This window comes from Patiria miniata, unplaced genomic scaffold (assembly GCF_015706575.1).
Source record: "Patiria miniata isolate m_02_andy unplaced genomic scaffold, ASM1570657v1 HiC_scaffold_18, whole genome shotgun sequence".
Classification (NCBI taxonomy): Eukaryota; Metazoa; Echinodermata; class Asteroidea; order Valvatida; family Asterinidae; genus Patiria; species Patiria miniata.
Genome location: NW_024037056.1, coordinates 13,191,334 through 13,207,301, shown reverse-complemented (window position 1 = coordinate 13,207,301; position 15,968 = coordinate 13,191,334). Strand labels below are relative to the sequence as shown.

The 15,968-nt window shown below is 41.2% G+C and overlaps 2 long non-coding RNA genes across 2 annotated transcripts; both read left to right on the top strand.

Annotated features, from left to right (window-relative positions):
• Window positions 1-5,357: 5,357 nt before the first annotated feature.
• LOC119724678 lies at window positions 5,358-6,054 on the top strand. Its single transcript, XR_005270668.1, has 3 exons — window positions 5,358-5,486; window positions 5,699-5,749; window positions 5,948-6,054. It is a non-coding gene; the product is annotated as an uncharacterized LOC119724678 (long non-coding RNA).
• A 5,699-nt stretch (window positions 6,055-11,753) lies between these two features.
• Window positions 11,754-13,284, top strand: LOC119724677. The gene is made up of 3 exons (XR_005270667.1): window positions 11,754-11,838; window positions 12,424-12,553; window positions 13,234-13,284. It is a non-coding gene; the product is annotated as an uncharacterized LOC119724677 (long non-coding RNA).
• The last annotated feature ends 2,684 nt before the right edge of the window (window positions 13,285-15,968 follow it).

Below are 15,968 nucleotides of genomic sequence, written 5' to 3'. Positions count from 1 at the left end.
GACTGCATAAACTGGTACTTTTTTTCTGTTGGCGGTCATTTGGGACCTATTAAGGGCCTGCCAGGGACGTGGTGATCATGGTAGCAATGCAAGGCTGTTGGTGACGTTTGTTACTAACTAACCAACTAACGGTCACGACCATTTTGTTGAGCTGCTCAGCGGCAGCTAAAAATGCACAAATGACAAATGATCGATGTACTCTACCTTTAAGGGAACTTGGACCAAGACTAGTTAATGCCCATGATGAGAATGGCGCCATGGGAGCTGAACTAGCCTGAAGACTGACAAGCTATGATTTATTGGTTTGGTCCTTGCTCTATGGAAGATAACTGAACTAATTGACAGCTTGATTGCCGAGATATGACAGGAACCAGACCGCCTTCACGCTCCTTGGAATGTTGGACCGTTCTCTAGGTCTGTGTGTCCATGGTCTTTGTGTCCAGGTCTGGCGGTCAGCTTCAAGTACACTCTTCTGTCACAGAGGCGAACTAGACGAGTCGAAAATCTAATGGGAAAAGGGAATTTGCCTTTGCACACACTGCCATTATGGAGTGATCATACCTACCACAGATTCTGCTCACAGATTCTGCTCATAACCCGTGGCTGAACCATGGAGGAAGGAATAGAACCCATGCATGGAGCAGCCCTAGCTTTACGATCTAGCCTGGGACCCTCAACCCATTCCAAGGGTTCCGTGGTGTAAAAACACCCCTCGGGAACACCTGCCTACCATAGGCAGGTGTTCCCGAGGGTGTTTTTACAACGCGGAGTCCACGTCTCTTGCAATAAAATCTCGTCAAAATCTCGTCACAAGGTTTGGTTATTATTCATTTTAAAGCGGGGACATTGTTTGGTCCCCCCCCCCACTTTTTCTTCCCCGAATATAAATTGTAGCCTACTATAATGATTCTATTGCTCAGAATACCGTGTAGCTGATTCAATTACCCCAAGCTAGAAAATGATGTTTAAAAGATGATATTTTGCTCAAATTGGTTTTAGTGGTCAGAAATTGCCTCAGATCACACCACAGAAAATGTTTTTCTATAACTGCATGTCTCCCCAACTATATCCCCCATTTACATTTAACTCCCCACATTTTCATCCCCAACACTACGCCCTGCCCGATCTATGATCGGGTAAATCAGCTTGTGTATTATATAGTTGTTGACCCAACATTTACAAAGAAAATCATACCCTGGCATTTAATGCAGATAATTTATCACATTATCCTAGCATAAAATCTTGTAGAGTTATATCTGGTTTGTCTAATAGCAATCGCATTTTGTACTTTGCATAACTTGACGACCCGGCCGCGACGTTACCGCGCTTATTGGGTGCCAGACAGTCCTGTACCGGATGTATCTTGGACCGAAAAGAGTGTACTTCTTGAAGATCTCAGTCAACCTGCACCGAACTGCTTGTTGATTCCAAAATGCCACAAACAGGTTACGAAATAATCTTTACAAGTTGGAAAGACACGGGACCATCTGACGAAAAATTCATTTACGTGTCTGATGAATGACACAAAACTTGGACTCAATTTGATCCCAGTTATTATGATTCGAAATATATCGAAGATTAGTAAACACAAGTCTCTGCATGTATGGGCTCCGTGCGCCAACAAGAGGGCGCCCTTTTACCTACCAACGACGTCCCATGGGTGGGACATTTAGCTGGTTCACGCGCACCGTTCCTTGTGTGTGGCGCGCGTACATGTACACCGGGGGATTTGTACTATGTACACGCAGTGGTACGGCCGCGCGTCGCCGCAAAATTGCAGTCGGGCAAAGTTGAAGATGGCGTCGGTCGGTCACCCCCAACTGTACTCTCTATGCCGGTGAGGGGGTACTTGAGAACGGAGCGGATAGCTCCATTTTTCTTAACTTGCATCAAAAACAATTATGTATGCCTAATTCTAATACGCAAAACTTTACCCCGGTCGACACCTTTAAAACTCTACACGTATATCGTTTGCACAGTGGGTGTGTTTTTGTGCAGTACGTGCTTTCCACGTGACGACAATGTAATTGCACTTGGCATTTTCCAGTTACAGAAGAATGTCCAGAGTAACGAGTTAATCATTGTTAATGGCACGAGGCGAATCGAGTCTTAACACTAGTACAAGTCCTGTGCCAGCTGCTCAAGCAATCACGATAGTATCTGTGTCACGGTGTTGACGTGTACCTAGAAAAAATGAAACACAATACGATCCATGCATAACTGGCCCTCTTGTGACAAGAAAACTGTTAACTCGTTGTTTTCATTCTGTTCAGGCTGCGTCCGTTATCACTTGGCTACGGTTATGTACAACACGCGCACCAATGGAAGCCATTGCGCAGCCACTTCCCATAATATACTTGTGCGTTAATTATTGCTAGCCGTATAGCCAAGTGTCACGGCCTGGCCTGAATACCATCATCTGGACTGGCTGCTAGACGCTTGTTAATTGGCACTCGCTTTGCAGAGTCGCAACTAGGGTTAATTTAACCGGTAACCCAGATCCTGAGCACTTCCAAAATCTAACCGATTTGTAATTGTACCACAGACCTCCACTAAAAAGAATTAAAATCTGTCCATAACTTTTTGATTTATCTTTTAAGCAGACAAACAAACAAACAAACAAACAAACACCCCAACACCCCAACACACAAACAAACAAACCAACACCCCAACACCCCAACACCCCCAACAAACAAACAAACAAACAAACAAACAAATAAAACCGATGAAGCTTGGCGGAGGTAATACTCGACGTCAAGTCATCACATCACACTTTACTGATGGAGTCACCGTCCCTAGACCACGGGCCAAACATTCCCGACCAAGTTCGTGACATACCGGGCTGTCTATGTTTACCTCTTGCACGGGTAATACAAGGTTGTGAAAATAAACTTGCCGCCATTGCGGCATCCGACCGTTGACAAATCACGTGATGACACACAAGCGAGAATGCGCGAGATCATTTGGAATATACCGGTTATCATCTCCCCTACGCCCACCGTCGTGGAAACCTGTATTGGCTTAACTTGACAGTGCAAACTTCGCCTGCATTCAATTGTAATTTCATGAAACTTATGCGCCTATCAATTGTTTCCCCCACCCCTCCACCCCCTGGCTGCCCCACCCAAGACGTCGGGATTGTCACTTTTGAAGTGACAAAATCCCCACCCCTCGGGCAAAATTTAAGTGACAATCCCCGACCATGCCCCGACGTAGTCGGAAAGGTGTCAAAATAAAAAGTGCCTACTTTAGCGTGGTTTGTATTAATTAAAGTGTACAAAATACTGAACGGAAGTTCAGTATATGATGCAAGAGGGAAGGGTGAAAATGCGTGGCATATAAATGAAATTTATGAACGTTGATGCATGCAATTCTTATTTTCAAAGAAGACATTTTCCTTGTATTGCCTTTGGTCAAATAATATTATACTTGAATTGGATTTTGTTAAATTAAGCAGACATATCTCTACAAAATAAGCACAGAATGTGTTGGTGAGGCGTTATCAACATAGACTGCTTCTACACGGGGCCAGTACAGTAAAACTGTGATCCATGGAGTTATGTGTTCGATTTTATTTTCTCAATCGAACTCCAAGCATTCAGTACCATAATATTCTAGTCCATTTTCTAAATTGCAATCGTACCTTACCAATTTTCCTCTATCTGAATGCAGAAAATATATGATTCCTACAGTGTACAATAGTCACAAACCATTCTTTCGTTAGCTCAGAGCAGAATTTTATTGTGTCTATGGAGAGACAAAAAAGCCATAAAACATATTGAACATATTTCAACTCGGGCGAATTTCGCAGCGAATGTTTCATGACGTCGAATTCGCTTCGCATTCGCATGGAGTATGTTGAACCGGGCTTTAGCAAGTTTTAGCAACGGAATCCAGTTATGAAACCCTATAAGTATGGTACATGTGTTTTCTGTTTCTCACTGAGCTGAAACTGCCACAGGTTAAGTTGTTACGCACCCTGAAGATAGTGAGCAAGTGTGTTGTTGCTGGTGAAGGATAAGATCGGTATTCGAATTTGCCCCGTTAATACCGATGTACCCCGAAATCCTTAGGATTAGGGTTATAGGGTTAGGGTTAGGGTTAGGGCTAGGGTTAAGGTTAGGGTTAGGGTTATAGGGTAGGATTTTGGGGAACATAGGTATTGGGGAACATAGGTATGTACCCCTTTTGATTCTAACACCGCTACCATATGGAGACCTGGGTATAATACGGAACAAAAGCATGTAAAATTCTCCACAAGGAAATTTCTAAAGGTGAATAGGTCTCCACGAGGATTTCACGAAATACATTGTACTCAAAAACTAGGAATTTCGAAGGTGTACTTATCCGTCGCAAATTCAAGTATTTTATGTAAGGGATATTTGGTCAGAATTTCGACCCCGGAAAGTAATTCTGGTTCAAATAGGAGCGTTTTTGGAAATAGCATTCGACCCTCTAGCCTGTTTGTACACGAGAACAAAGCGATGTCTCTACAAAGATACACATTTCGGTCTTGGTGATCTTGACAACTTTTTGACCACATCAAAACATAGGACACGCGACATAAAACGCAATGACTTTCCAGTGAGAATGAACAACGAATTCATATTACAACGACAATTGACAAAGATCCGTGAGGGACATGCATGGTTGGATTTGATGGGCGACACTAACTTCTGTACTCGTCTAGCATCAGGTTTGGTATACGATCATATAATTTGGTGGTCTTTTGAGTTTGTATTACACAAGCGGTTTGGTGAAGTATACAAATTTCCGTGCTATCATTGAGAGAATTAGTCTCTGACATCAACCACAAAACATCACATCACTTGAGCGTCGCTTGATATATATTCAAACAACAGAAAAGTACACTACAGATATACGTAAGTATTCGTACGTTATTTTGTTGTACGTGTACATGACATATGTTATTTTTTTTTTTTTTTACAGTTGAACTGATGGTTGACAAGGTAGCGTTTATACTTGTGACCCTTTTGCGAATCCGTGTTTAGAAACTACTTCCATGACTTGAGCGCAATTAAAGGGTCTGAAATCTTAATTACGGTCTGAAATCCGTCATGTTTTGGATTGTTTACTATTTCAAAGGTCTGGTTGAAAGAAAACAAACCGAATATCTTACCGTTCCCTTGAAAAAAAAACCCGGTTGTTTACATCAGACGCGACGGACGTTTTGTGGCATACCCATACGTATTTCATACCCATACTTAATTCTCAAGCCATCATCTTCAACTCTTGGTACCAGTCTTCGTAGCTAAGATCGGCATTCGAATTTGACCCGTTCCAGTATAGCAATCTTTGAAAGAACAGTACTTCTTTTTCTCTTTTGGGGCAGATCCACGGACATTTCCATTGAACGACATCGAATTACCCGCTACACACAATGAAGGTGTTCCTGATCAGTTATCTTCTGATAATCGGCTTGATTGTTAGTACTGTGATGACTAGTGAAACAGCTGGTCTGAAAGGTAAAACGACACGCGACATAGGTCTTGTTTATGAGTGAGACAAAGGAATACCTTACACATTACAAAACAGTATTTCAGTTCTCTGTAGGCCTACTCCTCGTTAACAGCAATAACACAATAAGAAAGTGCAAAACATGTGCGATAACACAATAAGAAAGTCGTAATTCATAAACAAACAATCATTTTTTGGTGCCGTTTTGTGTTTTTCGTAGGACGGAGTGATAGTGATTCTGGCCAACATGCAGTCAGTGGAGAACGTCAAGGTATGTATATTCAGGTACCACTATTGTCCGTAGTTGGGTTGAATGTTCGACCCGATTCTGCCGATTAGGAAAATTCAATTTTATCTCATGGATAAACATCCCGAATGTAAGGGGAGAGAGTACTTGTCATTGGGATCCATGTGCCAAATTGTATTTTATTCGAGGGATAATCAGTATTTTATTCCCCCCCCCCTGCAGTACGGAATATGGTCTGCCCCTATAGATTTGAACCCTGCAGACATAAACCCACTGGCTGTTGTTTAAAGCGGGAGTTTTACCCTTGAGTCGTAGGGAGATTATAAACAAGGAGGCAAGTATTATCTTATTTTGTTTTCACACCATATACTCTATAATGTTCTCCTACAGTCTTGGCCTAATACGCTAGTATACAAATATTGAATGCTTCGAGTGGTGTAGTAAAACTAGCCTCCCGAGGTGATCCATGGACATTCTATGTTCCCGAGGCGAAGCCGAGGGAAAATAGAATGGTCCATGGATCATCGAGGGAGGCTAGTTTTACTTCACCACGAGATAAAGCATTCAATATTTGTTTTATAACACTTCACCCACAGATTCTGCTTGATTTTAATATTTTAAATTATTTAAATCTGAACACAGTTGAAATAAACTTCAATTTCAATACAAAATTGGTGGAAAATGTATTTCTCTCTTCCAAACTACCCCTTCACGAAATGTTTGAATCCAAGTCTGCGGCGCGCTCTCTTTGGAACAATACGCGCTACGCGCAACGCGCAACGCGCAACGCGCACACAAGCATCCATTTGCACACAAATACCGCGCCGTGGAAATAGTACTTTGGTTGCCAATGGTATAGTACTTTGGTTGCTACGAGTATAGTACTTTTGGCCGTGCACAGAAAGATAGCAAAATTAGAAAGTAACATGTGACTCACTCTCGGCCAATCAAGACACAGAATCTGTGGGTGAGGTGTTATAATAATATTTACACCAATGGGACGATAATCTACATTTTAGACGGCCACGCCTCCATTGCTGCAAGATTCCCAAGACGTTAGTGCGAGAAAGTTAAAGAAAATAGATTGCAAGGGCGCTCTACATCAATGCAACCATCGCTTTCGATCACTGACGTCTGGGCCAAGCAAGACTAATCTCTCCCAAAGTATCTCTGACTTCTCATCTGCGTCTTCATCTCACAGGAAAAAAAATCCCCGGCGTCAAGCCAAACTTTGATTGAAGTCTTTTGCCGTAGATTTCCTTTGTGATAACCGATGGCATTTTAGTATATTTATGTTTGTAGATACTCAGATTGCAACCTAAATTCCATTTTAGTAACAACATTGAACATTACGAAAACGAACCATTTATAACTGGGGTTCCTAGTGAACTAAAACAACTGTTGAATTTTCTTTCTTTTCTTTCATAGGGTTGAAAGAGCAGTGTCTCTGAGAAGGAGGGCCCAAAATTTTCTAGCATCTAATCAAGTACATTAATTGACACATGTGGTTTTCATGGTGGCTGGCAAATATAACCTTATTAAAATTCAAGCATCTTTGAGAACATCCTCTTGATCAAAACATAACAAATCAAAACACCAAGCTGTGAAAAAAAGAAAACGCACATGAAAATGCTGATTAATTTTAACATATCGATGTCGGAGAATTTTTGATAAAAACTCGTAGGAGTCAGTGTGATGTCACTGCGTCATTTTATGTGTGCATGAATGCAAAAGTTTTGTCAGACCAAAGGACTTTGAGGACGATTTATCGAGTTGAAAAATACTACACATTTTTTTTTTTCTTTGTCAGTATCCAGGGCCCAGGTTTCTATGTTTCTTCGTTTATTCTGTGTACGAAACTGCGTCATAGAGGGGGTCCTATAAAATGTATGCATGAATACCGAAGTACAAGAAAACAGTCATATCATTTACGAACAACATTATTAAACCGAAAGCCGGAGGCCATTTTGCAAAAGGTATTTATTCTGGATTGCCATAGAGGGCGCTAAACTACCTATTAAAATGGGTTTTTTTTCGAACGCTAGGAGTAGTTTAAGACTTACACAAACTTGAGAACTTCACAAAATAATAAACACTGCTTATATAACCCCATGTATGTTTCTTGTCTAGTGTTCACTATAGTGTTTCAGTTCTGTTCATGGAGTTTTGTTTTGTGAGGTACTGTTCCAGAATTTGTGGGTGGGGGTGAAGGTGTGTTTGTTTGTTTGTTTGGGGTGGGGTTTTTTTGGGGGGGGGGGGCACATCCTTATTTTGCGCGCTGTCTTGTGAAAAAAAAATCTGTTTCTGGTTTCTGTTTCTTTTAGCAGTACAGTGGCGTAGCCAGGTGTGTGTGTGTGTGTGTGGGTGAGCTTGTCTTACATACGCAGTGTGGACTTCCGAACAAAAGACGTCCACATAATGTAGGTAGCAGCGACGAAGTGTGGACTTGCCCACGTCCACACAGTGTTTCCCCATTTCTGGAAAACAGGTTTAGAGGCATTTTTGGGTTAGGTTTATCTGTAGCAGAATGAAGAGAAACACTAAAGGGAATCATTGAAAAAAAAATGGGTTGTAAGAGTTTTCACAGTTTGAGAAAAATGAGTTTTTCCACTGGTGTTCCTTAACTACACGAAAAGAAAGGAAAGTCCACACTAGGTATGTGAAACAAGTCTGTGTGTGTGTGTGGGTGGGTGGGTGGGTGTGTGTGTGTGTGTGAGTATGTGCTGGAATTTACTACCTTACGGAGACATGAACACAATAGGGAACAAAAGATTGTATACGTCTCCAGAAGAACATTTTTTCTATAGATGAATACGTCTCCACAAGAATTTCACGTCTATTTCACGAAATAGATATATGGATTTTACTCAAAAACTAGGAATTTCCAAGGTAGGTTGATCGTCGCAAATGGAAGAGTTTTAGAAAAGGGATATTTAGTCCAAATTTCAGCCCAGGAAATTAATTCTGGTTAAAATAAGAGCATTTTGAAACTTCAATTTCACACTCGAAAACTTTACTACACGAGAACAAAGAAATGTCTCCACAGGAATACAAATTCCAGAATGGGTGTTTTCGTGGACCTAGGACAAAAGGGTTACAAAAAGGGCGGATCCAGTGAGGGGGGCCAACGGGGGACATGGCCCCGCCCCAAAAAAAGAACCGAACCAATTTTTGTATATTTTTTTTAATATTTTTTTTAGTGACGTCGCAATAAAGGCAGGCACTGCGTACACCACCATTTTTCCATCCAAAAATTTGTCAAAGTGGTCAGAAATTGCCTCAGATCGCACCACAGAGCATCTAGAATCAAAAACCCCCAAAAAACTCGGGGTCCTTAAGCGGGCCCCGAACCCCACGCCGTAATTTTTGGACCCACTTTTTGGGAGACCAAAATTTGAGAAATTTCCATCCGAAGATGATCACCCTGAAAATAGTCCTGAAGCCCATCGCCATGTTGAAAAACGATGCCTACATTCCATTGCAAAATTTGCCCCAATTTCATCCAAATTGAACGGAACTACAAGCTCACAGTCCTGTGCACGGCTTCCACCCATATTTTTTACAAACCCTCAAGTTCATGACCCATAGCATGCTCAAATACTGGAGATTTTGAGGGCATGCATATCGTGATTTGGCCGGCGCAGGCAATTTCGGACCGATTTACTGGTCTCGACCTTAAGGATTTGTTTGCATGCAGTTATGTTATACAGACAGAAGCACCGGTTTAATTGAGTTTGGCGAACTGTGAAGAGACGTCACGTTCAGTCAACTTTGTGCGATAACCGTTCTGTATCGACGGCAAGTCATCACATCACACTTTGCTGATGGAGTCACCGTCCCTAGACCACGGGCCAAACATTCCCGACCAAGTTCGTGACATACCGGGCTGTCTGTGTTTACGTCTTGCACGCGTAATACAAGGTTGTGAAAATAAGCTTGCCGCCATTATACGACATCCGACCGTTGACAAGTCACGTGATGACGCACAAGCGAGAATGCGCGAGATCATTTGGAATATACCGGTTATCATCTCCCCTACGCCCACCGTCGTGGAAACCTGTATTGGCTTAACTTGATAGTGCAAACTTCGCCTGCATTCAATTGTAATTTCATGAAACTTATGCGCCTATCAATATTGTTTCCCCCACCCCTCCACCCCCCTGGCTGCCCCACCCAAGACGTCGGGATTGTCACTTTTGAAGTGACAAAATCCCCACCCCTCGGGCAAATTTAAGTGACAATCCCCGACCATGCCCCGACGTAGTCGGAAAGGTGTCAAAATAAAAAGTGCCTACTTTAGCGTGGTTTGTATTAATTAAAGTGTACAAAATACTGAGAGGAAGTTCAGTATATGATGCGAGAGGGAAGGGTGAAATTGCGTGGCATATAAATGAAATTTATGAACATTGATGCATGCAATTCTTATTTTCAAAGAAGACATTTTCCTTTTATTGCCTTTGGTCAAATAATATAATACTTAAATTGGATTTTGTTGAATTAAACAGACATATCTCTACAAAATAAGCACAGAATGTGTTGGTGAGGCGTTATCAACATAGACTGCTTTTACACGGGGCCAGTACAGTAAAACTGTGATCCACGGAGTTATGTGTTCGATTTTATTTTCTCAATCGAACTCGAAGCATTCAGTACCATAATATTCTAGTCCATTTTCTAAGTTGCAATCGTACCTCACCAATTTTCCTCTATTTTATTGCCGAAAATATATGATTCCTACAGTGTACAATAGTCACAAACCATTCTTTCGTTAGCTCGGAGCAGAATTTTATTGTGTCTATGGAGAGACGAAAAAGCCATAAAACATTTATTTTTAGATGAGAAAAATTATATCGCATAAACTCCAAGGACGTTAGAGGCTCCGTCAAACTCCATATTGACGTCTACCGATATTGACTCTATTGTTGAGTCTAGACATTATGTGCAGTTCACATGGGGGTTAGTATAATAGATCAAATATTGTTACACTGACATGTTTGAAGTTTTGCGTTCGAAAATGCTGGAAAAACCAAGAAAAACACAAATGTTCAGGTAGTCTGGTTCCCGGACTCCACTGAAGATGAAATGGATCAAAAATGCCGGAAAATTGTAAGGTAAGGGAACCAGTCTAGCTGGCGTGCACCCGTTCATGAACATGGAACCAATAGCAAACAACATTTGGACTGGTACAAAAATGGTAAATTTGCAGTAGTGGTTGAAAAATAGTAATTAGGTTTTTCCAACGGTGGTCGGCCGACTAACGTTGGAAATGTATACAAAAGTACCATTTTTCTTGAAAATGACTTCACACCAGGTGCCATTATTATACAGGATGCTTTAGACTGTCATTTACCAACATCTTCGTAAGGTATTTCGAAACACTTGGTAGTTTTATTTTTCGATGTTTGCAAGTATATACCACTTGTCAAAGCAGGTTGTGTTCGTTTTATAACACCTCACCCGCAGATTCTGCTTATTTTCTAGAGATATCTGATTAGTTAAAGAAAATCAAATCAAGTATTATATTATTTGACCAAAGGCAGCAAAAGGAAAGCAATTTCTATGAATTACATCAACGTCCGTAAACTTTATTTATACGCCTCGCATTTTCACCCTGCCCCTCCGCTCATCCGATCATCGGCTTGTACTCAACTTCATTTCAGTATATGTGACTACAGAAACCACGCTGAATTATGAAGTAGGCACTTATTGTGATCTTGACACCTTTCTGACCACTTCGACTAGGTTTTGGAGTGGATAATGGTCTCAATAATGAAAAGAAACATAGAACACGCGATTAAAAACGCAATGACTTTTCCAGAGAATGGCCAACGAATGCAAATTTCACAACGACAATATTGACAAGGCTCTGTCAGGGACATGCATGGTTGGATTTGATGGGCGACATGTCTGTACATCTGTAGATAATTATGAGCGTCTACAGTCAGGTTTGGTAGACGATGATGCAATTTGGTGGTCTGTTGAGTTTGGATCACAAGAGCGGTTTGGAAATATATAAACTGCTGTCACTGAGAGAATTATTGTCTCTGACATCAAACAGAAAGCATACTACAGCGTTGCTTGATACAAAGAACAGAGAAGTACACTGAAGATACGTAAGTATTCGAACGTTATTTTCATGTACGTGTACATGACATAATAGTTGTTCCTTTTTCTTGACTGCTTAATTTATAGGTGAAAAGGTAGCGTTTCACTCGGACCTTTTTGTGTGTGCTCAAACCATGTTTAGAAACGATAGAAAAACCTTTGCAATATATACTTTCGTGACTTGAGCGCACTTTGTTTTTACTGTGTTAAGCCCGGTTCATACTCGGCGCGAAAGCGAACGCGAATTTGTGACGTAATGGCAAGTATTCGCGCTGCGAATTCGTAAGTTGAACATTTTCAACTCGTGCAAATTTCGCATGAGCGAATGTTTCATGACGTCGAATTCGCTTCGCATTAGAATTCGCGTGGAGTATGTTGAACCGGGCTTTAGCAAGTTTTAGCAACGGAATCCAGTTATGAAACCCTATAAGTATGGTACATGTGTTTTATGTTTCTCACTGAGCTGAAACTGCCACAGGTTAAGTTGTTATGCACCCTGAAGATAGTGAGCAATTGTTTTGTTGCTGGTGAAGGATAAGATCGGTATTCGAATTTGACCCGTTCCTATTGTTCTTTTTCTCTTTTGGCGACAGATCCACAGACATTTCCTTTGAACGGCATTGAATTCCCCACTACTCACAATGAAGATGTTACTGGTCACTCTTCTGATAATCGGCTTGATTGCTAGTACTGTGATGACTAGTGAAGCAGCTAGTCTGCAAGGTAAATATAACGACACACGCGACATATATATAGGTCTTATGATGGGGTGCTGTGGTCCAATGGTTAGGGTGTTCGACTCGTGTGCCGTGGTACATGGGTTCGAATCCTGACCGTGGGAACATGGTGCTTGTACTTTTAAGCAAGGCACTTTACCATTATTGCTTCGTCCTTCGGATGGGACGTAAAGCCGTAGGTCCCGTGTGTTGTGTAATGCACGTTAAAGAACCCAGTAACACTTGTCGCTTAGAGAAGGGGTTTGCCCCGGTGTTTCTGGCAGTGGCTGCAATATGCGCCGCAGTACCTTGTAAACCCTTATAAGGTGCTACATAATGGGTCTCATATTTCTCATATACTTTATTTACCTTTCTTTAATAACAGACATATCTCCAGCGCCTTGAGTACCTAATAGTTAGTAGAAACGTGCGCTATATAAGACTCCGATATTATTATTATTTATTACATTAGGAATACCTTACACATCAAAACGTAATTTATTCTGTTTTGCATTGGAGATTCCAAAAACAGCAGTTTAAGTTCTCTGTACTCATTTAAAGCGATAGGACAGTATATGAAAGTTCAAATAATAATAATTCAAATGGAGGTAAGTGGCAAGAAGCTGATAGGTCATAATTCATAAACAATCATTTTTTTGTGCCGTTTTGTAGGTTTTTTTTTCATAGGACGGAGTGATGGCGATTCTGACCAATATGCAGTCAGTGGAGAACGTCAAGGTATGTGTAATACTCTGACTATATTGTTTGTAGTTGGGTTGAATGGTCAACCTGATTCTGTTGAACGACAATTCATTTTTATCTCATGTGCAAAAGTTTCAAAAGTTCACATTGCCCTTGCGATTCAATGTTATTAAAAGTTGGATGTTAACCTCATTTTGTCTGTGGCTGATAGAGAATTGAAGGGAGGGGTTAATCATCTGGCCAAGCCATCTCCTAATTATAGGCTGTGCAAAGTGGGGTGGGGGCCAAGGGGTACTCTCCATAGCAACACACAGCCCAAAACACAAGAAGCAGAACAACAAAAGAAAATTTAGCCCAAAAGACGTTCGTCGCGGGGGATGGGGAGTGGATGTCCCGGAATAATGCCAGGACTGTCCAATTATGTTTGTTTCTAAACTGGGGAAAAAGTTAATTTGGGTTGAAATAAGAGACATATGTAGACCTAATGGGTGAGAGTATTTGTCATTGGGATCGATGTGCCCTGAAATTGTATTTTGTTAAAGAAATAATTAGTTTTTATTTTTATTTTCTAGTACGGGGTGACATACACTGCGGCCCTTACTTTTATCAGTGCGCTGAAAATAACTGTTGTCCAAACTGGCCTTGGCTATAACCTTCGCTGGGGAGATGAGAAGGAGGCAAGTATCACCGCTCTGCCTCTCCCTAGTGTCTGACCTCTCATCTGCGTCTTCATTTCAGAAAGAAAAAAAGAAAACAATCCCCGCGTCAAACCGAACTTTGATGGAAGTATTTCGTCTTAGATCTCCTTTACCATAACTACTTGTTCATGGCAGATAGATATTCAGACGGCAACTCGAATTCCATTTCAGTAACAAAATTTAACATTCTGAAAATACCGTTAAACTGGGGTTCCTATAATGAACTTAAAAAAATTATTGTATTTTATTTTCTCTATACGGTTGAGAGAGCAGCGTCTTCGTCAAAGATGACCCATACAACTTGACGTGATGCATCTTTAATCAACAAGTAGATTATAGACAACTTGGTTGGTGGCTAGATAATCTATCAAAATGCAAACATCCCCGAAATCTTGTTGATCAAAATCATAGAAAATAATAAACCTAATCAAAACACCAAAACCGTGCAAAATGTGCAACTCAGTGACCGTTATGCTTGTCATTAATTTGTTAACATTAGTTCAGTTAGGAGGATTTTATTGATGAAAACTCGTAGGATTCTCTGTGTCAGACCTAAATATTAAAGGAATTTTAGGAAAATTCATTGAGTTGAAAAATATTACACATGCATTTTTTTTAGCTGCGGACAACCGCCCAACAAATCATCATGTCTCTCCGTTAATTAGTTAGTTCGTTAGTTAGTTACAGTACTGTTTAGTAACAAACGAACGTTCTGCACAGCCGCAGCTCAAATATTAAACCGAAAACCGGAGGCCATTTTGCAAAAGGTATTTATTCTGGATTGCCATAGAGGGCGCTAAACTACCTATTAAATTTTTTTTCCCCGAACGCTATGAGTAGTTTAAGACTTTTACACAAACTTGAGAACTTCAAAAATAAACACTGCTTATATTAATTACCCCATGTATGTTTCTTGTCTAGTGTTCACTCTCATGGAGTTTTGTTTTGTGTTACAGAATTTGTCGGTGGAACAAACTGTGTTTCTACTCAATTAGATCTTGTTCTTGTTCAGTAAAGGTTGGTTGGTTATTTTTTTTGGAGGGGGGGGGCACATCCTCATTGTGCGCGCTGCCTTGTGAACAAAATATCTGATTCTGGACCTGTTTGTTTAGCAGTACAGTGGCGTAGCCAGGTACATGCAGGTGTGTCTGTATGCAAGGGCGGATCCAGGGGGGGGGGGGCAAAGGGGGCCATGCCCCCCCCCCCAAAAAAAAGAAACCAATTTTTTTTGTTTATGTGACATCGCAATAAAGGCAGGCAATGGGTACACCACCATCTTTACCTCAAAAAAACATTGGTTAAAGTGGTCAGAAATTACCCCGAACCCCACGCCGTAATTTTTTTGACCCACTTTTTTGGGGGACCAAAAAATTTTTTGGCCCCCCCCAAAAAAAATTGTGTTCTGGATCCGCCCTTGTCTGTATGTAAACACCGGCAATCGTGGACCGTACCTAGAATAAAAGGGTTACAAAAAGGGCGGATCAAGGGAGGGAGGCCAACGGGGGGGAATGGCCCCGCAATAAAGGCAGGCAGTGCGTACACCACCCCAAAAAATTGGTCAACTTTGAAAGTGGTCAGAAATTGCCTCAGATCGCACCACAGAGCATCTAGAATACAAAAACAAAAAAAAACAGCAACAACTCGGGGTCCTCAAGCAGGCCCCGAACCCCACGCCGTATTAGTTGGACCCACTTATGGGGAATTTGAGAGCTGTTGCTAACTTGATCATGACTGAGAGCTGCAAAATTAAGTACAAAAATTAACTGAGGAATGTCCACGATTTTGTTTTATTTGGGTGTGGGTGTGCGAGGGATGGTTCCCATTTTTTGTTAAACCCGTTAACCACGGTATAGGGCTGACACATTTCCAGTGGGAGGACAGGGAGGCGATTTTATCCTAAATCTGGTGTGTTTGTGTCTCAATTTCAAACACCTTGGAGAGTTGTGAGTTTTTTTCATAATTTTTGGACGGCCGCGTCTATGCATGCCAGGATTGTTGAAATAGCGCCTCCAAGAGTTAACA